At 38.1% G+C, this 23,354-nt stretch overlaps 2 pseudogenes; one reads left to right on the plus strand and one right to left on the minus strand.

The window, feature by feature from the left end:
- The first annotated feature begins 10,407 nt into the window (after positions 1-10,407).
- Positions 10,408-13,167, plus strand: LOC120618901 (40S ribosomal protein S8-like; annotated as a pseudogene).
- LOC120581243 (uncharacterized) lies at positions 10,754-10,868 on the minus strand (annotated as a pseudogene).
- Positions 13,168-23,354: the final 10,187 nt, after the last annotated feature.

Here is a 23,354-nt window from a genome sequence, read left to right on the forward strand (position 1 = left end):
CAGCCTATTATTGATGGATATTTAGGTAGCAGACAGTCTTTTGCAGTTACAAACAATGCTGCAATGTATATCGTTTAGAGATCATCTTGCACACGAGTGAGTATATCTGTAAGATGAATCCTTAAAGGTAGATTTGCTGGGTCAAAGGGATGAGCAACTTTAATTTTCATAGATATTGTCAATTTGCCCCCCATAGAAGTTATACCTATTTACATGCCACTTAGCAATAAATTAATGCAGCAGTTTCTCTACAGCCTTTTAAATACAGTACATTAGTTTTCTATGGCTGTATAATAGATTACCACGAACTCATTGGCTTAAAGCAACACCCATTTATTAGCTTACAGTTCTATAGGTCAGAAGTCTGGCATGGCATGGCTGGGTTCTCTGCTCAGGGTATCACAAGGTTAAAATTAAGGTGTCGGCTAGGCCGAGCTCTCATTTGGAGGCACTGGTGAAATACCTGCTTCCAAGCTTGTTTCTGCTATTGGCAGAATTCAGTTCCTTATGGTTGTTAGACTGAGGTCTGCCTTTCTTTTCTAGCTGTCAGCTGGGGCCTGCTCTCAGCCTCTAGAGGCTTCCTACATTCCTTGCCACATGGCCCTTTTCATTTTTAAGCGAATCAAATTCTTCTTGTGCTTCTCTGACTTCCTGGTCTGTGATCTCTATACCTAGAATTAAAGGGGCTGTGTGATTAGGTCAAGCCCACTCAGATCATCGTAAGGTCACCTTCGCAGCAACACCTAGATTAGTGTATGAGTGAATAACAGAGAAGGTGCCTGTACACCATGGAGTGGAAATTGAAGACCTCATCTTAGAATTCTTCCTGCCACACACCAAGTTATCAAACTTTTTGATCTTAGTTAACCCGAGAGATGAAAATGGAATTTATCAGATATTTTTCTTACTTTGCTGCAAATCTTTTCATTATTTAACATCCATTTTTATTGCGTTGTTTTGTGTGTGTGTGTATGTGTGAGTGTGAATGATACTTGCTTATGTCCTTTGCCCCTTTTTCTACTGGGTTCTTGGTCTTTTTCTTTTACTAGAAGAGCTCTTTATGTGTTAAGGATATTTCCTACCGTAATGACTTTATTTGTCTTATTTATTTAACCTGGAACCCCACCCTCTTTCTTGCAGCCTCTTGAAACATTATTCATTATTTATAGCCCAGGTCAAACTCACATTGCCTAGAGGGCCGCATCTGACCATATCAGTGCCCAGTCATTGACTCCTCTCGACTCTTTTTTTGTGCTGTGCTATGCTTTGTGATTGTTGATTACTCTTAGCCCCCCAGCTGGGATGTTGAGTTTCTTTATTGCAGAGATCCAAAGAAAGAAATTCAAGTATAAGACTAAGCATGTGATATGCACAAAACTAGTAAAGTTTTGCCTTGAACTTTGTCTCCACATTTCCTATGTTCATTATAAATACTCGTCACCATCCACCTCAAATAGCCTTGTCTTTGTAATTTCTACTCATTTTTTATAATTATTAAATGATATTAGAGCAATCTCTCATGTAATCACTCATTTTTGGTTAATTTGTTTCTCTTTGACATAATTTAATTAGTGAAATTTGTCTCCAAATCTGTAACATTTTCTATTTTATTTGGTTTGAAATCAATTTAAGATTTTACCAGAGAATATATCTTCATTTTTTAAAGTCAAATGGAACTGAAAGGCTCATAATCAAGGCAATCACTCTGCCTTCCGCCTTCCCTATCACTTTCACTTCTCTTCCAAAGCAGATACTTTTAGCCCTATTCTCTCTTTCTCCTGATACATACCTCTATATTTCTAATTAGTGCACTTAAATCACTATGTTTTATTTTTTAAGTTTAGACATTATCGATGACTTCCTGTCATGGCGATGAAGACTGGACCTTTTTACATAACCTGATCCCATTTTTCCCTCCTTCTATTCCCCCAACAGGGTTATTTTAATTTTTTTGGTTAAAACAAGTCAGTAGTTATATTACTAGCGACCATGCAAATGCTCACTGCTGAACGAGATCATGCTGCACAGTCACATTTCCTTTCTTACCCTACAGTTCTGTAAATGTGGGTATGTCAGTAAGGATATCTTAAACTGCAGGTAAGAGAAAACCCATCTCACTAACAGTGGGTTAAACCATAAGGCTCTTTCTTGCTTTCTTAGTGAATGTGAAGTGGGCAGGCCAAGGGTAGATTCAGAGGCTTGGCAATGTCATCATAACCCAGTCCCTCCCTTCTTTCTACTCTGCTATCCTGTATCCTGTTCTCATATTCGGTTTTGCTCTTAACAGTCACAAGCTGGTTGACACGTTTTCAAGAGTTATATTTTCACACTACATTATTTGATAAGAGAAAGAAAATTCTTCTCTTATGCTTCTCTCTTTTATTTTGATTGGGAAAGAAGGCAGGTAATTCCTTTCCTAAAGCTCCAAGTAGACTTCCTTCTATATTTCTTGGGTCAGAACTAGGTCACATGACTCTCAGCTACAAGGGAATCTGGGAAAGCAAGTATGTAGCATTTTTACCCTATATTATGGAAAAGGAGGTTGAGAATCTGTAGCCAACCAACAGCTCATGCCTGTTAGGATGTTTTTTCTGCAAATGACAAGATCATACAGGCTGGAACATCGATTGGTGGGTCTACATGTCCTTGTTTGAAGAACTCAGCAGTTCTTGGCCTGTCTCTGAGTAATTTGTTTGAATTCTTAGGAAAGGTTTTACAGTTTCAATGGTCAATTACTTTTCATTTCTTTTTGTATTATTTTTTACTAGTTTCAAGTATACAGTACTTTGGTTAGACATTTATATATTTTATAAAAAGATCCCCCTAATTGCTCCTTCTCTCCTCTGGTTAGCCAATATATTAATGCTAACTGTATTACCTATGTTGTACTCTCCATCTCCGTGACTATCTATCAACTACTAATTTGTACTTCTTTAACCCTTCACCTAATTCTCCCAGCCCTCTAGCCCTACTCCCCTCTGTCCATCATCAAATTGTCCTCTATATTTGTGAGTATGTTTTTCATTAGTTTGTTCTTTTTTTCCCTTAGATTCCGCATATAAGTGAAATCATATGGTATTTATCTTTTTCTGTCTGACTTATTTCACTCAGCATAATAACCTCTAGGTCCATCCATGTCATTGCAAATGGTATCAATAGTCAATTACTTTTCAGATCCCTCAAACTAGATAACCAATAAAACAATCTCACTTCCCTAGAATTAAAAGGACCGACTTTCTTGTTTTTTTTTCATGTCGAACATCTTTAGGTACATTCCACTATTCCTGATTTGGAGAGTTTTGACTACTCTTCTAATTGAGAAATAATAGAAAGATGAGGCCACGCTGTGATATAGAAGTAAGAGGGGTTTTAAAAAGTTTCCATGCGTTTTTGAGATTATCCCAGATTTTCCCTATTAAAATTAGAATAATCATAAAATATTTTAGTAATGATAGAAACATTACCATCAGAGATAAAACTATCAAAGAGATAAAGTCTCACCCAATACCACTAGTTAATTCTTATGAGGCTTTGGAATAAAACTTTTCCACAATTGTTACACTTTTTCTTGGTGCTGATGAATATGTCGGTTTTAACTATGTGAAAATTCATGTTTAGTACAATCTGAAATCATGGCCATATTAGGTAATGAGATGATCCTTTTAAAAGAGAACTGTTTGTCTGACTATAAAATTATTTTTCATTTTCATAGAATAATTTCATGAAAATTTTCTTCGCAAATACAATAGGAGCTGCGGAACTGGTAGGAAACTGATGGTTCTTTGGGTGTGCTTGTGAAGTCAGACTTCCCACTATTAAAAACATTTATGCCACTTTCCACTGAGTACAAATGGTTCAACATCAACTTCCTCAAACTCTTCAAACAGCCTGGAACTGTTGACAAATTTAGCCCAACTGATTCAGGCATACCCTTCCATGGATGCCATGGAGAGTTCCATGGGTTCCCAGGTCTTCAGTTGGTGAGGAGTCGCCCAATGTTTCCTATTCTCCCACTGGACTTTGCCCCTCTGCACTCCAGCTCCTGATGCTGGATTTTCTCTTTCAGGTCCAGTCCTGTTCTTACCCTTTGGAATCCTCAAATGATCTTGGCTACCTCAGGCCTGGTGCTCATTGTGCTTGACCTTGCCCTCAGATCTCTCTGCTCCGCCTGTGTCCTGCAGGTGTCCTGCTCTGGCTTAGTCCCAGGATGAAACTCCCAGCACTTGACTGCCTGGATACTTTTCTCCAGGGCAGAGACATGCCCCATGTTACAGGAACAGGGATGAGGTGGTTGTTGGATTCCAAGATCTTTGGGGATGTGCACTATCACCCCCTTGCATATATGTGCCCTAGATAAAGACAAGCGTGGATATCTGCTCCTGACCACTGAGCATTATAGGGAGCCACCTGCTAGACTTCCTGATGGACCTGCAGCATCCCAGTGTCACAGTGTGGTCTGACACCTCACTACCAACACCTGACAGACCTCCATCTGCCCTGTTTATCAAAGAGCCTTACCATCTCCTCAGGCCACCCTCTACCTAATTTCCAATTGAGGCTGCAGTTTTACATAATGATAGCCTTCACTGAGCTCTTTTTTATGTGCCAAGCATTGCACTAAGTGTGTCACAGTGATTATTTCCTTAAGACTAGTTACAACCTTGGGAGGTAGGTACTATGTTCAGCCCATTTCACAGATGATGCAATTGAAGCTTCCAGAGTTTCTGTCACTGGGCAACAGTTACCACAGCTTTCTAGTTCATGCCCCACAGCTAGTCTGAATAACTCATGTGGCCCCACACTAACTCGTCATCTGGGTAACAGATAATCTGGAAATTTGCCTTCCCCTATCCAGAACATTCTATTTCTTGGTCACTAGAGCTTTCATTCCTACTGTCCCTGAGCCCCATCCTAATGTCAACTGCCTATTAATATCTAGCAAGACTTCTCCTTGTCCCAGTAGGACACAGCACAGCCCCTGTCAGATTTAGGGGCGGCCAATAGGGTAACCTACAATTTGGGAAAGAGGGGTATATGGCATGGACTGACAGACATTGGACTCTAAGGGACACAATCAGAGAAAACAACCCAAGACTCTCCCTCACCCCCATCCCACTGTTTCAGCTTTCCCTGTTAAAAATGTGAAGTCCACTTTCTTGGCCCATGCAATTCCCTGTTGAAAATGTGAAGTCCACTTTCTTGGCCCATGCAAGCTCACAGGCTTTCTCATTTCCATGGAATTCTACTATCAATGACCCCTGTCCGGGGAATCAACAGCATCTTTTACCACTCCCTGTCTGGTCTGGCTCATCAAGAGCCTACTGCATTCCTTCCTGTGTTAGTTTTCCTTTGCTGATGTAACAAATTACCAGAAACTTAGCGACTTAAAACAACATTGGATCATCTTACAGTTTGGAAGGTTAGAGGTCCAAACATCAAGGTGTTGGCTGTATTCCTTTAGCAGGCTCCAGGGGAGAAAGCGTTTCCTTGCCTTTTCCAGCTATAGGCTGCCTGCATTCTTTGGCTCATGGCCTTCAAAGCCTTCAGTGTAGAATCTTCCAATCTGTCTCTCTCTCTTTCCCTCTCTGATCTCATCACATTGCCTTCTCTGATTCTGACCCTCCTGACTCCCTCTTAGAAGGACTCTTGTGATCACATTGGCCCTGGATAATAATCTACACTGATCTCCCCATCTTGAGATCCTTAACTTGATCACGTCTGCAAAGTCCTTTTTGCCACATAAGGTGACATTCACAGGTTCTGGGGATTACCATATCTTCTGCCACAAGAGCCCCACTGCTAGAGATGGGAAGCAAGAGAATGCAGGGAGGAGTTACTGGGTTGTAGCAGTGACTCTGGCTAGCTCTAGCTAATATGTACTGTAGGAAGAGGAGGTGGGGCCAAAGCACCTGAGAAAACCTGCCTTCCTTTTCAGGAAAAGGCAAAGATCTTTCCTCAGATGAATTTGGAGCAGTCCCGATTCTGCCTTTCCCTGCCCAACTGCCTAGGCGGGAGAGGGCAGAGGGATGGGGCCTGCCCTTAAACCAGGTCATCTTACCATCCCCTATAGAATGGATGACTAGCAAAGAATGCCACCACTTCCACACACATGCCTAGTCCTGTCCTCTGTCCATCTCCTGACCCCTGGTCTCGCCCCATGTTTCTATCTCTGCTTCTAACTTGGAGACTTGCCTGCTAACCTTACTTTCCCATCCTTGGCCCCAGTGGTTGTTAAAACAGGCCCGCCCTCTAGCTCTCTGTACTTCAGTAGAAATACGTGTACTATTTTTGGTCCACTGGGGTATCACACTCTGCATTTCAAGGAGGTCGACATTGCTCAGGGAAGAAGGTCTAGAAATATTCACCACTCTTCTCTTGTTCTTCCTGGCCCCTTGCTCCAAGGCATTCTGACCAGAATATGCTGCATACACAGTCTTCTCTCAACAAAATACGGATCATTGTGAACTCAACTTTGTGAATAGTTGTAAAGTGGTGTTTTGATTTTTTTCAGCCTTATGATCTCAAAAAATGCTTAATATTTTAGTTCATTTAGATATCTAGATCCTGGAATTTAAGGAAAAATGATACTTTGTAACGACAAGCAAATAGACTATTTAAATTCAAGACTGCCCCAGAATAACCAGAACATATGATCAACATCTGGAAAACATCTACATGAATGGTGTGGCCACAACAGATACCAGAGAATTGGAAATTTTAAGAACTAAACTGAGGGTTTCTGGGTCCTAAGAACAACAAAATGAAGTCTTTGTGGATTATACAGAAAACTGATATTCCAGGAGAGAGTAAAAAAAAAAAAAAAACCAACCATTTTACTATAAAATAAAACACAGACATAGCAAACAAGTGTACGACTTAATGAATTATTTTAAGCCAAACATCCTTGTAACCATCATCCAGGTCAGGAAATAGAGCTTTGTCGGACATCCTAGAAATCTTTTCATATTTTCCCATCCAAATCATAGCCCCCTCCCTCCTTTATAAGTAACTGTGATCCTTACTTCTATGCTAATCTCAAAAAAACCAATAGTTTTATCACCCAATTGTGCATCCTTACATACCATAGTTTAGCCTGCCCTTCAAAAACTTTTAATTATTTTCTCAGTCACTTTTAACCTATTTTCCCCCTTCTATCCCTTTCTTTTCCTTACAATTTATCTGTTGAAGGGCCTGAGCTGTTTTGTCCTGTAGAGTTTTCTGCAGTTTGGGCATTGCCCATTCATACTCTTGGCTCTGTTCACCATGTTCTTTTGCCCTTCATCAGAGGAGATTTGGGCTGTGGAAGGAAGGAATGGCAAATGTGACCACCTCACCAGCTCATCCATGATCTTTTCCCAGAAATCTTGTGAATGGGGCTTGTGCATATGGTGCTCCTTATGGCTGTGGTGGCACTTGCTTCCTCAGCCTAGTTCATTGGGCTCCCAGTTTCCCTCATGGAACTCCTTCCCAGTGCCTAATCCTAGGGCTAGGGGATCTCACACACAGCCACAGTCTCCTGGCTTCATTCCCAGTTCTGGCTGGTTTCAGCGAGGTCGTGGGGGAAACAGCCAACTTCTCTTCACAAAGGATACTGTAGAACCTGCCTGTGATGGGGCCTATCTTCTAGCAAAACAGCATTGCAGCAGGTCAGGCAATCTCTGTCAGTGGTAATGCCTCTCGCAAACAGCTTCAAAAGTGAGCCTGTGTCCCATGAAGCACAGGTGATTACTTAGAAGCATTCTTTGTTGCAGCTCCTTACTGCCCTGTCCTGGGTGGGCCTATCACATGGGCTGGGCTGCCCCAGGCAGCAAAGGGAGCTCCTAATCCTTGTGCCACATACCACAAGAATCTGCATTGTAGAGATGGCATGGTTACCTACACCTTGGGATCCAGTGGTCAGTGCTTGCATAGCCCTGAGCCCTGAGCTTTGCCCTTCTCAGGACAGCTACTTATGTGACTACCACTGTTCAGGCTCCAGGGAAATACTTCTGTCTACTGCTCACCCTGTGTTCTCAAAACTGAAGACATTATTTATGGATTCCATGAAGGTTTGTGGGCTGTGCCTCCTCTGATTTTGGAGATGGCCACTACTTGGTAGAGTGAGGAGGATTTGAGCTGCAGAAGGCTTAAGTGAAGGAAAAGACAGATTAACTTGTCAAACCCTTCCTTCCAGATACCATGAATATAAGAGATTCACATGAAACCAAGTATCATTTCCCACTGATGCTGGGTGTCCTTATTTTTGCTTCTCTGTGTTCCAAATTATGATTCTGGAGGTATCATATGGTGGCTAAGAAACACTGTGAGGCAGTAAAGAATTCATATTACTCCTAAATTTATACATATGTATCATATACATACAAACAGACACATCCACACTTATAATATGCAGGAAGCAAGTTATCAGTTCTCTACAATGGAACCCAGATGGACGTTGACCACTAATGATGCAAAAAGTTATATATTTAGAAAAACATTTAACAAGATTTAATTAAAATTTCAAATTAATAAAAGCTCACCATGATTTAAATCATATGGACTTTAAATTTTGATGTATACATTTAAAATAGTTAGACATGTGATATGGGGCCCTGCAAATGTGGAGGCCAGGCCAGACCTCATCCTTGGGCTCCAAGCTATCCAGCAGCTCAGAGCAATGTCACAGCTGCCCTCGCTAATTGAAAACTGCTTTCTTTAAAGCTCCAGGCTTGAGCCATTCTCCTTTGAGAATGCCACTATTTCTTCTTTTTTCCCTTTTGTCTCTATTTTTAATATTTCAATTATGAATACAGATTACTTGATTAATTACAATCCTAAAAACCTTCAACTGTTTGTGGTAGCCTGGAGTAATAAGACATCAGGATTTCTTCTCTTCATATTTTCTGTTGCTTCCAAATTCTCTACTTTTCTAAATTTTCAAGTTTTCCAAATTACTTTTATAATCTGAAAAAAAAATATAAAGAAAAAAAAACCTGGCAAACTTCTGTTGTTGAGCAGGATATAACTTTTCTTGATCAGACATCTGATTCATATAAACCCCAATAAATTTTAAAAGAATCGATTCAGCCATTCAGCGACTATTGACCGAGCACCTACAAGATGCCAAGCACCATTCCAAGAGCTGGGGGTATATCAGCAAAGCTTTCACTTTCTGAAATAAAGCATTTAAAGTTCTCTCCTAAAAAACCCACAGAGAACTGTAGGATAAAACCAAGTGGACGATAGTTGAAGATGGGAAGAGGTAGGAACAGGAGGTAACCTTAGCTCTGAACTGATTTGAGATTCGTTTATTTTGTCTTATACATAAGTCTTGCTACCTATGAAATGATTTCAATATTCTGTACACAAGCTTATGCAACAAACCCCATTTTAAATAGATAATTAGTAGTTATTATAATGAAATAGAGTCATTTTCAGATGGATTTTTGTGATATACAAATACTTATGTTTAAAGATACATTTTAAAAAGCCTCAATGAGAATGATTAATAATTGTAATCAGCCTCATCATGGAGTCACAGGGTAGAAGACCAGCAGCCACCTCTGTAGGTGAGAAGTCCCCTGAAGTTTTTGTAATGGTCAGTGATTTCAGCTTCTTGCTCAAAGGAATAGCAGAGAGAGTTCTATAATCTTCTGCAGTGCGGGTGGGGACAAGGTGTTATGGGGCACACTCTGATGAAGCCAGAGGTTGCCAGCTGCTGAAAGGGGCGGGCAGGGTGGAGACACTCAATTAACAGGAAGAACAAAGTTCAGTTCAGGCCTCATGCCTCTTCCCCACCAGCTGCTAAGCCCCTAGCCTGGGTGTTCAAAACTTAGATATTTTGTAAATTAGTCTCAAATTGAAGAGAGAAGTTCACTTCCGTTGGAGGGTGGAAAACGGTGTCCGCAGTCAGATTGGGGTTAGGGACTGTAGAAGGAACAGCTCCACTCTGTCTTTATTTGGTAGTAAGAAGGAAATAGGGAAGGCCTCAATGAGGGGCTCTTTGCTACCTACCTGCAGGTTTTAGGTGTGGTGTGGCCAAACCAGCATTGTTGTTTTCTTCATTGACGTTTAACTTTAGCCCTGATGGAACTTCTTACAAAAGCACTGTTGTTTCCTCATGTTTGTAGAACTGGAGGAAAATTTGTAAAACTTTCTCTTGCCAAAGTTCTGAATGGTTCCTTGCTTCTCAAATTGGTTTTGATCTAACCAGTATCATCCTTAGATCTGGGCGAGAGGGGCCTTACCCTATGCCCCACATTTCAAAGACCCTTGCAGGTCACAAAATACATTTATTAACACATGGGCACCTCTTGGCTGAGGATAGGCTGGTCAGCATTGGCACAGCCTGGGCTGTGACCTTGAACATCCACTCCCATTACTGACGGTATGTTCAGGCATGCTGTGTCCTTCAAACAAAAGGTAACCATGGTCACATGCTGTGGAGATTTGTGGGTTGTGCTGCTGAAGACCCCAGAGGTGAAGAGCATTTCAGAGAGTGAGGAGTTGGGTTTGAGGGATTGAAGTACTCCATAAGAGAAAAGACATCATCATCGAATTTGTCAATCCTTTCTCTTAGAACACGTGAATAAAAAGTTCCCCCAGTGGTTCTGAGTGTCCATTTTCTTGATTCTCTTAGAATCCCAATTTATGGTTCTGAAGGTTCTTATTCATTATTATTATTATTATTATTTTTAGGCGACGTAACCCTTGGTTGACCTCACAGATGGCAAGGACTTTGTCAGTTTACAATCCCTTATTTTTTTATTTTTTACACCTACAGCACCTGGTCTTCCTAGGTGATCTCCCATCCAAGTACTAAGCCCGACCCTGCTTAGCTTCCGAGATCAGACGGGATTGGGCTTGTTCAGGGTGGCATGGCCGTAGACAGGTTCTTATTCATTAAAGTAATTTTCACAACATAGCAGCTGAGGAACACTGGCAAAATATTGTTCAATATTTAAGAACACATAACAATATACAAAACAATTTATATTACTCTTAATTTGGTACATATATGTAGGTCTTAACCAAATATGTGAAATATGATGCCAGTTTTTTTATTAGTTTCAAGTATACAGTACATTGGTTAGACCCTTATATAGTTTTGATGCCAGTTTTTTATATTGTTTTACTGTTACAAAATATTTAATAAGAATTAATTAAATTTTCAAAAACTTAAACTGCTTTTATTTAAATAATTTGGGTAAAAATTAGACACCTGTTGATTATATTTGTCATTAATTAAAAATATTCTTATTGGGTAAAATATACATAAAATTTGCTACCTTAATTATTTTTAACTACACATTTCAGTGGTATTAAGTACATTTATATTGTTGTGCAACCATCATCACTATCTCTTTCTAGAACTCTTTTCATCTTGCAAAACTGAAACTCTGTACCCATTAAACACTAACTTTCCATTCCTCCCCTGCCCCAGCCTTTGGCAATCAATGTCTTTAATTTTAATACAAAATTTTGAATATTTTAGAAGAAAAATATTTTTGAAATATATACAGATGCTTTAAAACTTTGATTTTTACCACCTACTTCAATTAAAAAATGTGATGTAAATATATCTAAAATGTGTACAATTTTAATGTAAATTACATCTTGTAAGAAAATAAAGATATATATTGGTCTTTGCACTGGTTCTTGGTGCAAAGATCCCAAAACCCTTGTAATTTCCTAAGTGATAACACTAGGAGCATCTTTTGTTCTAATATTTGGTCTTTGACCCCAGTATTCTTGTCCTGGACTGTTTTGGGTGGCCAGATTTAGCAAATAAAAATACTGTAAAATTTGAATTTCAGATAAACAAATATATTTTTCAGGATGATCATGTTTTATGAGATATTCGAAATATACTAAAACCTATGCAGTGTTTACCTGAAATTTAAATTTACTGGACAGCCATCCTCTACTTTATCTGGCAACTCTATGTGAATTCTTCAAATGTAAGGAGACTTGCCCACAACCACTCTAATCTGCTGTGAATTTTTACTGTACTTCAACTTCGTGTAACCTGCTAAGGTTTTAAAACACTTTTCTTATTGTGAAGTAAAAAAACCCCAGAAAAGTGCCTAAAACTTACACGTGTGATTTAACAAATGTTTATAAAGTGAACACCCATGTCAACAGCACCCAGGTCAAGAACTAGGACATCGCCTCCACCCTTAAAGTTTCTAGGTATTCCACCCAATTATAGTCCTCTTCTGTCCTCAAGAAATAATCCCTCTCCTGACTTTTATAGTAATTATTTTCTTGCTTTTCCTTAAATTTTGACTATTCATATTTGTATTCTAAAACAATAAGGTTTAGCTTTTTCCAGCTGGCGCTGAGCCATAGGCATCTCTCAGGACAACTGGCACAAGTGCTGTAAGACTGGGGTCAAGAGAAAGCCCTACCACAAGACGGAAAATATGTGCTGGGATGCTCTGCTGCCAGCGCTAAGATTGACTCCCGCCATGTGCACACAGTCTGAGTGCAGGGAGGCAGCAAGTACTGCGCCTTGTGACTGAATGTGGGAAACTTCTCCTGGGGCCCCAAGTGTTGTATATGCAAAATAAGGATTATTGATGTTGTCTACAATGCATGCAACAACAAACTGGTCCGCACAAAGACCCCAGTAAATAATTGTATCGTGCTCGTCGACAGCACACCAGACGGACACTCGTACGGGTGCCACTATGCACTGCCCTGGGCCACAAGAAGGGAGCCAAGTTGACTCCGGAGGAAGAAGAGATTTTAAACAAAAAACGATCAAAGAAAATTCAGAAGAAATATGATGAAAGAAAAAGGAATGCCAAAATCGGCAGACTTCTAGAGCAGTGGTCCCCAACCTTTTTGGCAGCAGGGACTGGTGCTCCTATGAGAATCTAATGCCTGATGATCTGAGGTGGAGCTGAGGCGGTGATGCTGGCACTGGGGAGTGGCTGCAAATACAGATGAAGCTTTGCTCACAAGCCTCCTGCTGTGTGGCCCAGTTCCTAACAGGCCACGGACTGGTACCGGTTTGTGGCTCTGGGTTGGGGACCCCTGAGTTAGAAGAGCAGTTCCAGCAAGGCAAGCTTCTTGCATGCATGCTTCAACACTAGGCCAGCGTGGCTGAGAAGATGGCTATGTGCTAGAGGGCAAGGAGCTGGAGTTCGTCTGAGGAAAATTAAGGCCTGGAAAGGCAAATAAATCCTCCTCCTTCCTATCTTAGCTCATGCAATAAAGGTGTTTATTTTTCTGTAAAAAAAATACACACACACACACACACACATATATATATGTGTATATATATATATATATACACATATATATATATATGGTTGTACTATGTCTATGTTTGAACTTTAGAGAAATCAATTATTCTGTATGCATTTTTTGTGTGGGGGGTACTAAACATTCTATGCTCTGGCATGTAGCTCTAGTTGGTTCACTCTAACTGTAATATTCACAAATATTACATAATTTATTTACCTCTTCTGCTGTTGATGAAGAGTTGAGGTGTCTCTAGTTTGGAGCACTTATATACTTTTTAAAGTTTAAGCCGGGAAGTGGTGTCCTTTTTATGTACATGTGAGAATATACAGTTCCATCCCCCTCTTGCTTCTTTTCCTTAAGTTTAGGTATCACAAGCTTTTAGTTTGTGGATTTCTGAAGTTCTCATTCCTAGGAAAAAGGGAATACAAAGTAGCTATCCTCAGTTTTCTTGATCTTTTTATCTTGCCAGTTTTGTGGTTGTTCCATCAGCTCAACTCGGTCCACCTATAATTATAAGGTTTGTGTGCAGGAAACAAGACTTGGAAGGGAGGCAGAAACAGCTCCTGCTGACCCAGATCAATTTTTTCCAAGTGAAATATCTGTAATTAGGCCAGTCATGATATTTTCCTGGAGAAAGAATTGAGTGAATTTGGAAAAAGAGTTTTAAGGATGTGTCTGGGGAGGGGGTGGGGAGTGGGGAGAGGCAGTTGAAATGCAAAATGTGTGAGTTCGGTTCAATGTTTATCTACCCCTTTCTGTAAGAAATGAATTTTTGGTAACACCAACCTGTCCTTTGAAGAAAGGGAGCTCCTCCAAGAGTAAAGGAATATAAAAGCTTTAGAAATAAACATGGGTGATTTAAAAAAGAATTTTTGTTGGGAAAAAAGCCTTTAAAAACAAGTTTTCAAACCCAGAACCCACAAAACAAAAAATAGGTAGTTTAATTATATAAAATTTAAAATGTCTGTGCAAATAAAAATACCATAACAGAAGACAAAAGATAGAGACTCTCTCCCAAAATATATTTGAAATACAGATGGCATACTATCAAATAATTTCCTGAATATACAAAGAGATCTTACTAATCAATGAGAACAAAGACCAGTATCCCAACAGAAAATGGGCAAAGGTGAGGAAAAGGTAGTTTACAGAAAAAGAAATATAAATGTCTCATAAGCATGTGTTAAGATGCTCAATGTGAGAAAAAAAGAATGAGGCTGGAGGCATCACTCTGCCCGACTTCAAATTATACTACAAAGTGACAGTAATCAAAACAGCATGATATTGGCAGAAAAACAGACACACTGACCCGTGGAACAGAATCGACAGTCCAGAAGTAAACACATATTTATATGGACAAATAATTTTCAACAAAAAAGCCAAAACATACAGTGGAGAAAGGAAAGCCTCTTCAATAAATGGTGCTGGGAAAATGGGAAAGCCACCTGCAAAAGAATGAAATTAGACTGTTGTCTATCACCGCACACCAAAATGAACTCAAAATGGATTAAGGACCTGAATATAAGACCTGAAACAATAAAATACGTAGAAGAAAACATGAGAACTAAACTCAAGGACCTTGGACTTAAAGACAAAGCAAAGGAAGTAAAAGCAAAAATAAATGAATGGGACTACAACAAACTAAGAAGCTTCTGCTCAGCAAAAGAAACCGTCAGCAAGATAAAGAGACAACCATCCGAATGGGAAAATATATTTGCAAGCAACACCTCCAAGAAGGGCCTAATATCCAAAATATACAAAGAACTCATATAATTCAAGAACAACAACAAAACAAACGATCCAATCAAACAATGGGCAGAGGACCTGAACAGACACTTCTCCTTTGAGGACATACAAATGGCCAAGAAATATATAAAAAATACTCAACATCGCTAGCTATTAGGGAAATGCAAATCAAAACCACATTGAGATACCATCTCACACCTGTTAGAATAACTATAATCAACAAGACAAGTAATAACATGTTGGAGAGGATGTGGGGAAATAGGAACCCTCGTCCACTGCTGGTGGGACTGTAAATTGGTACAGCCACTATGAAAAACAGTATGGAGGTTCCTCGAAAAACTAAGAATTGATCTACCCTATGATCCAGCAATTCCTCTACTGGGTATTTACCCCAAAGACTTGAAAATCTACATCTGAAAAAATATTTGTATACTGATGTTCATAGCAGCATTATTCACAGTGGCCAGGATATGGAAGCAACCGAAGTGTCCCACGATAGATGATTGGCTAAAGAAGCAGTGGTACATAAATACAATGGAATATTACTCAGCCATAAGAAGAGGTGAAATACTGCCATTTGCAATAACATGAATGAACCTTGAAATAATCATGCTAAGAGAAATAAACCAGACAGAAAAAGTTGAAAACCATATGATATCACTTATATGTGGGATATAAACCTAAAAGGAAGAAATGAACAGAACGAACAATGGATTAGTGGTTAGCAGAAGGGAGGGGGTAGGGGAAGTGGAAATAAATAAAATGTTTAAAAATTTTAAAAAAGATGCTCAAAGTAATTCCTACTTAAAGAAATGCAAGTTAAAACAACAATGTTATAATAACCAATATTACCCCATAAATTTGATTAAAAAAACAAAAATAATAAAATAAAAATAAAACGACAATATAGCTTACCTAATGATCAGAGATTTAAAAGTTAGATAGAACCAACATATGGTAGAAATAGAAATTCTCATTCTATCGTGGTATGCGTGCAAATTAGCAACTCCCTCAGGAAACAATTTCATAATGCCTAGCAATCTGGCAATATTTAGCATAGTTTAAAGGTACACAAACTCTTTGACTCAACAATTCTACTTCAAGGAATTTATCCTACAGATATACTGAAACAAACAGGTAAAGGTAAATATGAAAGAATGTTCACTATCGCACTGCTTGTATTGTCCAATGATAGGAACTGGTTAAGTAATTTGCAATCTATCATTTCCGTTGTAGAATGTAGTAGATCTATGAGTACTGAGGTAGAAAGAAGTCTGTGATTGTCATTAAAGACGTTTCCAAATGTTCGGCCTCTTTTTTCCCTCCCCACACAGGGTAGAATTGCACTTTCCCACTCTCTTTGAAGATAAGTGTGGCCACAAGGTTGTGGCCAATGAGATCTGAACAGAAGTGACCTATATCCCTTTTGGGTGAACACCTTACGTGCCGGTGCATGACATTCCTTTCTCCCTGTCCCAATGATTGCCGATACAAACGTTGAGATGGGGCCTGTGTCTCCAAGTGACAATGATGAGTGTAGCCCTCTTATCTACCCAGGTTAGACATGTAGTAGGAGTGGGAAAGAAACATTTAAACCCCCGAGATTGTGAATGCTTTTTATTACCTCAGTGTATTCTAGCCTATCATGACTAATACAATCTCCAAGAGAATTGTTAAATGAAAACAAAACAAAACAAAACCTAAGTACAAAAAGAGTGATCTCATTTGTATGCGTGTGTGTTCATATGCTTAAGAAACTTCTGGAAGGATTCATGAGAAATTTAATATGGCTTACAATGAAGGTGCTGAAAGGAGGCAGAGATGGGGAAGGCAATTTCTGCTTTTCACATTATAGCCTGTATTGTTGGATTAAAAATACCATGACCACAGTAAGTTTAAATTTAAAACTAGCTAATGTTTCCTCAAAAAGATTTCTACAAGAATGTTCATGGAAGCCTTATTCATAGTAGCCCCACACTGGAAATAGCCCAGATGTCCATGGGGGATTGATAAAGAAATTCTGCTATAGTCATACAGTGGAATACTTACTGTCCGGCGATGAGAATTAATGAACTATGTTAAATGTAACAACATGGATACTCATACAAATATGACATTGAGCAAAAGGAGCCTCACACAAAAGAATATGTACTGTTTATTCTGCTTATGTGAAGTATAGAAACTGGCAAAACTAATTTATGGTGTTAGAAGTCAGGATAATGGTCATCTAACCAGTTGGATGGGGTTTGACTGGGAATGGCTACATGGGGGCTCCTAGGGTAAGGGCCACACGGTTATGCTCAATTTGTGGAAATTCATGGAGCAGTGTTTTATCATATATGCACATTTTCGTATATAGGTTACACTTCAATAAAAAGTTCTAAGTCAAATCTAGTTGATATAAAGAACTAAGAAATAGAAAGAAGGTGGGGCTTGGCCAGGTAGTGCTAGTGGCACTAGACAGGCTATCTCGGTAGTGGTGCCCTGTTGGCAATATCTCCTTGAGTGCAGGCCTGGGCACATTCATGCCCTGAAGCCAGCGCCCAGTACCCTTGTGTGAGCCCCTGAATAAAACCTGAGCAGGCTACATTCCACTCCCAGGCATGACCTCAGGGTCAGCCTTATTGCTTGTGTTTAAAACCCTTGCATGAACATCTGCTGGATCCCTGAGTGGTGATCAGGGCTTTCTAGTGGGGACAGGGTGTCTTTGGCCATGAGGGCAGGAGCCTTGTTCTGTTGCAGGGGGTTGCAGAAACACAAGCTAGAACAGGAGCTGCTAGCCTCTTGGCAGTGATGCTTAATTAGCTGCCTGCAGAAGACTTTGTTTTGTTTTTAACATTTAAAAAATCATCTACTTTCAGCAATTTTATTGAACAAAGAATCAAATGAGAAACAATTGATTCCTGTATAGTGTAGTTCAGGAGTCTCACGAGGTTGAAACTGCTCTCATAATAACACTAAGATATAGTTTGCCTTTTTCACTGTCATTCTCTCATGAGTGTACAGTGGCATTTTCCAAGGGCTCTATATGTTTGCTGACACAAAGATGGAAAGGGGAAGCACTTGGAGAAAACAGCTGTCTTCTATTAAGCCATGCATGAGAGATACGCAAAAATGCAAAACAATGCCACACTTCTGGCTTTTTTTTTGGGGGAAAAAATAGTTATTTTTTCATAGAAGCATTTGATTTATGTTAATATGTGATAAGTTCCTTATCTTATTTTAAGTGAATCAACAAATACACACTTAACAATTTTTCAGTTTTAATTTCTAATGCTATAAATATTGATAGCTATAACTCACACAAACAAAAGTTCCTTGGGGGTCCTCAGTAATTTTTAAGAGTGTAAAGGGGTTCTGAGATCAAATATTTGTGAACCACTGCTAGCTCTAAAATTAAAAAAACTTTTAATTTTATAAAAACTTTAGATTTATAGAAAAATTGTAAAGCCAGTACAAACTTCCTGTGCATCCCTCAACAAGCTTCCCCTAATGTAAGCATCTTGCATAATGTACATAGTACATTAGCCAAAATGAAGGAACCAAAATGAAGGAATTGAACTATAAACTGTTTGGATTTCCCCAGTTTTTCTACTACCTGCCTAAAAGAACCCACCATCCTGCCTTCTAACACGATAGAAGAATTTTGCCTGCTTTTTTACTTTTTTATTCTACATAAAAGAAATCATACAACTTGTGCTCTTTTGTGTCTGGCTTTCCACCCAAGGATCTGTTTGTGAGATTTGATAAAAGACTAAATGGAACTTTAAGGGAACATAATCAATCAGGAGGGTCTATGGGAAGAACTAAGACTTATGGGAGGAGTTCTGGCACTCTACATTATCCAGAGAATGAACAGGAAGAATGAATCTACATGAAGAACTCTATGTTTATAATAAAGCACTATGGTTCTAACTTGCCCTTCCCTTAACTTCTGTTTTCCCTTACATAAATATCCCTGCATCTTGGCACGCAGGCCAAAGTATACACATGGCTTGCCATGTCTGCATGCACTAGATCGCAATCCTTTTTTTTATTCCAAATAAATCCTGTTTGTTTTTGAAATACCTAGTCGATCTTATTTTTCAGTTGACAGATTCATTCATTTGTTGCATGTACTTGTACTTTGTTCATTCTTGTTGCTGTATTGCAGGGGTCAGCAAACTTTTTCTGTACAGGGCCAGGTAGTAAATGCTTTAGGCTTGCTGATGGTTTCTGTCACAACTACTCAACTCTACCATTGCAGCATGAAAGTTGCCATACATAATATGTAAACAAATGAGCGTGACTGTGTTCCAATAACAAAAACAGGCAACAGGCCATAGATTGTAGACTCCCGCATGTAGTATTCCATTGTGTGAATATCTACAATTGTGTCAATATCCACAATTTATTGATCCATTCTCCTGCTGATGTGCATTCAAGTAGTTTTCACTTTGGGGCTGTTACAAATGGGGCTACTCTGAATATTCAAGTACATGAATTTCTCCTGGGTGTATACCCGGGAGCGGAATAGATTACTGCCAAACAGTTTTTCAATACGATTGTACCAATTTACACTCCCAGCAACAGTATATGAGAGTTCCAGCTATTCTATATTCTCACCAACATTTGGTATTGTCTTTTCTTTTGAGCCATACTGGTGGGTGTGAAGTGGTGATTCATTATGGTTTTAATTTGTAATTCTCTGGTAATTAATGAAATGGACCAACTTTACATGGGCTTTTGTAAAGTGTGTATTCAGGTCTTTCATCCCTATACACCTATCAATGTGTGCCTGTTATTTTTCTTGCTGTTTTCACTTTATTTGAACATTTTCATGTTCTTATATCGTCCACATAATGTCATTAAAATTTTTGCTTAGTTGTCACCCATATTGCTGTTTATCATTTTGTTTTTGTAATTCATTATTATCAATCACCTGAATGCTTTTGTTTAATTTAGGCTTGTGTGTGTGTACGAGGAGGAGGTCTTTGGGTTATACTCCCCAGAATAAAATTATTGTGTCAAAGAGTATGAATACTTTTATCGTTCTTGTTGTTTATGGTAATCATATATTTTGTATTGTTTTCATTGTTTAAAGAATATTGTCTTACAAAGTTGTATTAGTTGACTCTATTACGAGGTACAGAAATCAAATACAAAACAGTTTAAGTCTCAAAGGGATTTTCTTAGTGGGAGGGGGAAAGGGGAGTTGTTATTTAATGGGTACAGAGTTTAAGTTTGGGATGATGGAAAAGTTCCAGAGAATAGTGGGGATAGTTGTAAAACAATGTGAGTATACTTAATGCCACTGAATTGTACTCTTAAAAAGGGTTAAAATGGTAAATTTTATATTCTATATATTTTACCACAATTTTTTAAAAAGGGGGGAAGAATTTCTTGGCTCTAGCAACTGAATCTTTTACTTCAGGAATGGCTGGATCCAGGGGTCCAGGCAATATCATTAAGACTCTGGCTGTCTCACTCCCATATCTTAGTTCTTTTCTTTGTATGGGTTTCAGTCTCAGGTAAATTCTCTCCATATGGCAATAGATAAGGTTACCAGTGTCACTAGGTTTATGTCTTCCTTAATCCTCAGATTCCAGGAGAATTTACCATGACTCTCTCCACAGTGTCCAAATTAGTGTTTGAAAAGGGCTTTGATTGGCCTGTTTGGATCACATGCCCATTCTAGGATAGTCACTGCCTTCAGGAGGATGAGTAACTTTGGCCATATGGGTCACCTCCTTACCATAGAACAAGGGGATTGGCAGTTCTACCAGAATCAGGAGGGAAAGTTCCCCAAAGAATGAGATGAGCTCTGCTACACTTCTGGTAACACAGAAGAAATGGAGCCAGGCAAAAACAACAGATGTCCACTGCATATGTTCTGGATTTCCTGTGTAACCCAAGCACTACTAAAGAGAGCATTTAAATGTTTCAAAAACATTCTTATGTGATTGGTATTTTGTTTTTATTTTTTTTAAATTGTAATGCCTTGTGGTTTGACCAGTTGGTGGATGGTATTTCTGCTTTTCTGCGAATGCCAAACCTAACAAATTGAATAAACCTGTTAATGTGTATTAAATTAATGAAAGAATGGGTCTTTGTGGTTCAATATAGAAATATAGCTTTTCATATGTTGGTTGGTATGATCGATGTAAACTTGAAAAGAGACTGTCTCAACTTGTCTCATCTTTAGTTATTCCACATATCTGTTAAATGTATTACTGATTATGAGATTGTCTTCTAGCATGTAGCACAAGCCCTGGAACTAGTAACCACCCCAAAATTTTTACTGAATGAGTTGCTTAATCATATAGTATTTTTAATTAATTCTTTGTCTTTTATTTCCCAAAATGGAATGTTTAGGGTTCCAATTAAAAGAATATTTGTTGTTATTTCTTCTTGCCTTTTTGTCCATATTCTTTTCTGGACTTTGTTGCAGTGGTTTTTATAACGCATACATCCATGAGTTTTTTTATTTTCATGGTTTAATGTACATTTGGCCATTATGTAATGACCTTATTTATTTCTTGTACTGCCTTTTGCTGTGACATCTGCTTTATCTGCTTCTAAAATAGTAATCCTGGCTTTTCTTCTGTTCACATAGGAATATCCTCTAACACTGCTATTCTGTTGATTTTTTTGGTTTGTGTGTCTTATAGGCAAACAAATCAGTAGATTTTGTTCTTTTCACAGTTAATGAGCTGCCTTTTTTTTTTATAGGAGAGTTCAGCCTGTTTACATTAAGTACTTTAATTGATGAAATGTTACCCTATCTTATTTCCTTTTAAATTAATTTTAATTTTAATTTTTTCTCTTTCTTTCAATTTATGGGCTTAATGCAGGGCACTTTAAACTTTTTGTTTCTCTTTGAATATCAGAAGATAACTTTACCTCATCAGTTTTTCTAACATTTTCAATGTATTAGGCTTTTTCACAACTGTCTAGTTCTAGTATTTACTTCTATTATTAACCTGGGATACATTGAATTCTTATGTAGGACTATTAAGTCTAGTTTTTTTTTGTTGTTCGTTTAGTTACTTATTTTAAAGAAAGCATAAACAATGTATATTAGTATGGAATGTCAACTAATCTCTTTTATTCTGTGATATGAGCCTTCTTGTACAAGTTATTTTATGATTCTTATTAATGAATGCTGAGAACAAACCCAGTTTGACTAAAAAGTGAAATAGAGTGGCTGGTAGAATGTGTTTCATTACTTCATAGTCATGCATTATCTTTGAGAACAAATGAGCACCATATAAATAGTAATTGAGTGTGTGTGTATAAACTCAATTTTTAAGTTGTAATAGCAGCCAACTAGAGTACTTAACATTTGATAGTAACTTTTTAAAAATTGGGCGATGTACAAAATTTTAATCAAATAATAAAATACTTCAATCCCTTATTGCTTATCAATTTAAAAAATCTTAATAAAAATTCTGTATAAAACTTGACAAACAACATGCTTGTGTGTGTATACACACATGCAAAAGTGTAGGTATATATACACACACTGTTAGCTTTGACTAAATTTCTCAACTGAAATGAAGCCGAACTTCTCATTTAAATATATATGAATCACCAACTGAAAGTTTCTAATAAAAGTTTCATCTTAGCTAATCAGAAATACTTTTGAGGCCAAAGAGCTATAACTTGGCTTAATATAATTTAGGCTTACAAATTATTCAGCCAAACAAGATTTGAAATTATCAATTGCCTGCAAAATAAATTTTTCTCTTGATATTTCCTTTTAATGGCAAAAAAAGGAATACCTTTACATTTAGCTTTTACTTTGTAAACAGTTAAAATTAGTAAAGAAAGCTCACTAGTCTTTAGGAATACAAGATATTATATAAATACCATGTTCTTATCGTTGAATTCTTCAGCAAGAATTTGTTTAAAAAACATTTCCTTTGGATCGCTTCATTAGCACTTCAAGTCTCCGTTCTGCAACTCTGATAACTGGCTTAGATTTCTTAGGTTTATGTCAATCACATATTTCAGATTTGTTACTGTGTGTTACCTGTGTACGATAACAAAAATCGGAGAAGCTGCATCAAATTACAAAAGCAACATGAGGAAAAATTCAAGAATACATAATATAAAAAAGATGAAGTACATTAGGGATTTCCTTTCATCATTACATTGATAAAATGTAATCTTTTTAATACTTTTAAAAATAATGTTCTAACTTTCATTTTTGAATTTATCAAGAGGATGAAAATTTTAAATGGCCCGCCTTTATTTTTCAATTAAAAACTAAACCAATAGACTGAATTAATTTTATTAATACACACATCGAGTTATTGAAATGGTGACTTCATGTAGTTTTCTCCTTAAAGATGGCACGTGCAAGGAGAAAGATGCAGACATGGCTACGGCCT

This window comes from Pteropus medius, unplaced genomic scaffold, assembly GCF_902729225.1.
Source record: "Pteropus medius unplaced genomic scaffold, Ma_sr-lr_union100, whole genome shotgun sequence".
Lineage (NCBI taxonomy): Eukaryota > Metazoa > Chordata > Mammalia > Chiroptera > Pteropodidae > Pteropus > Pteropus medius.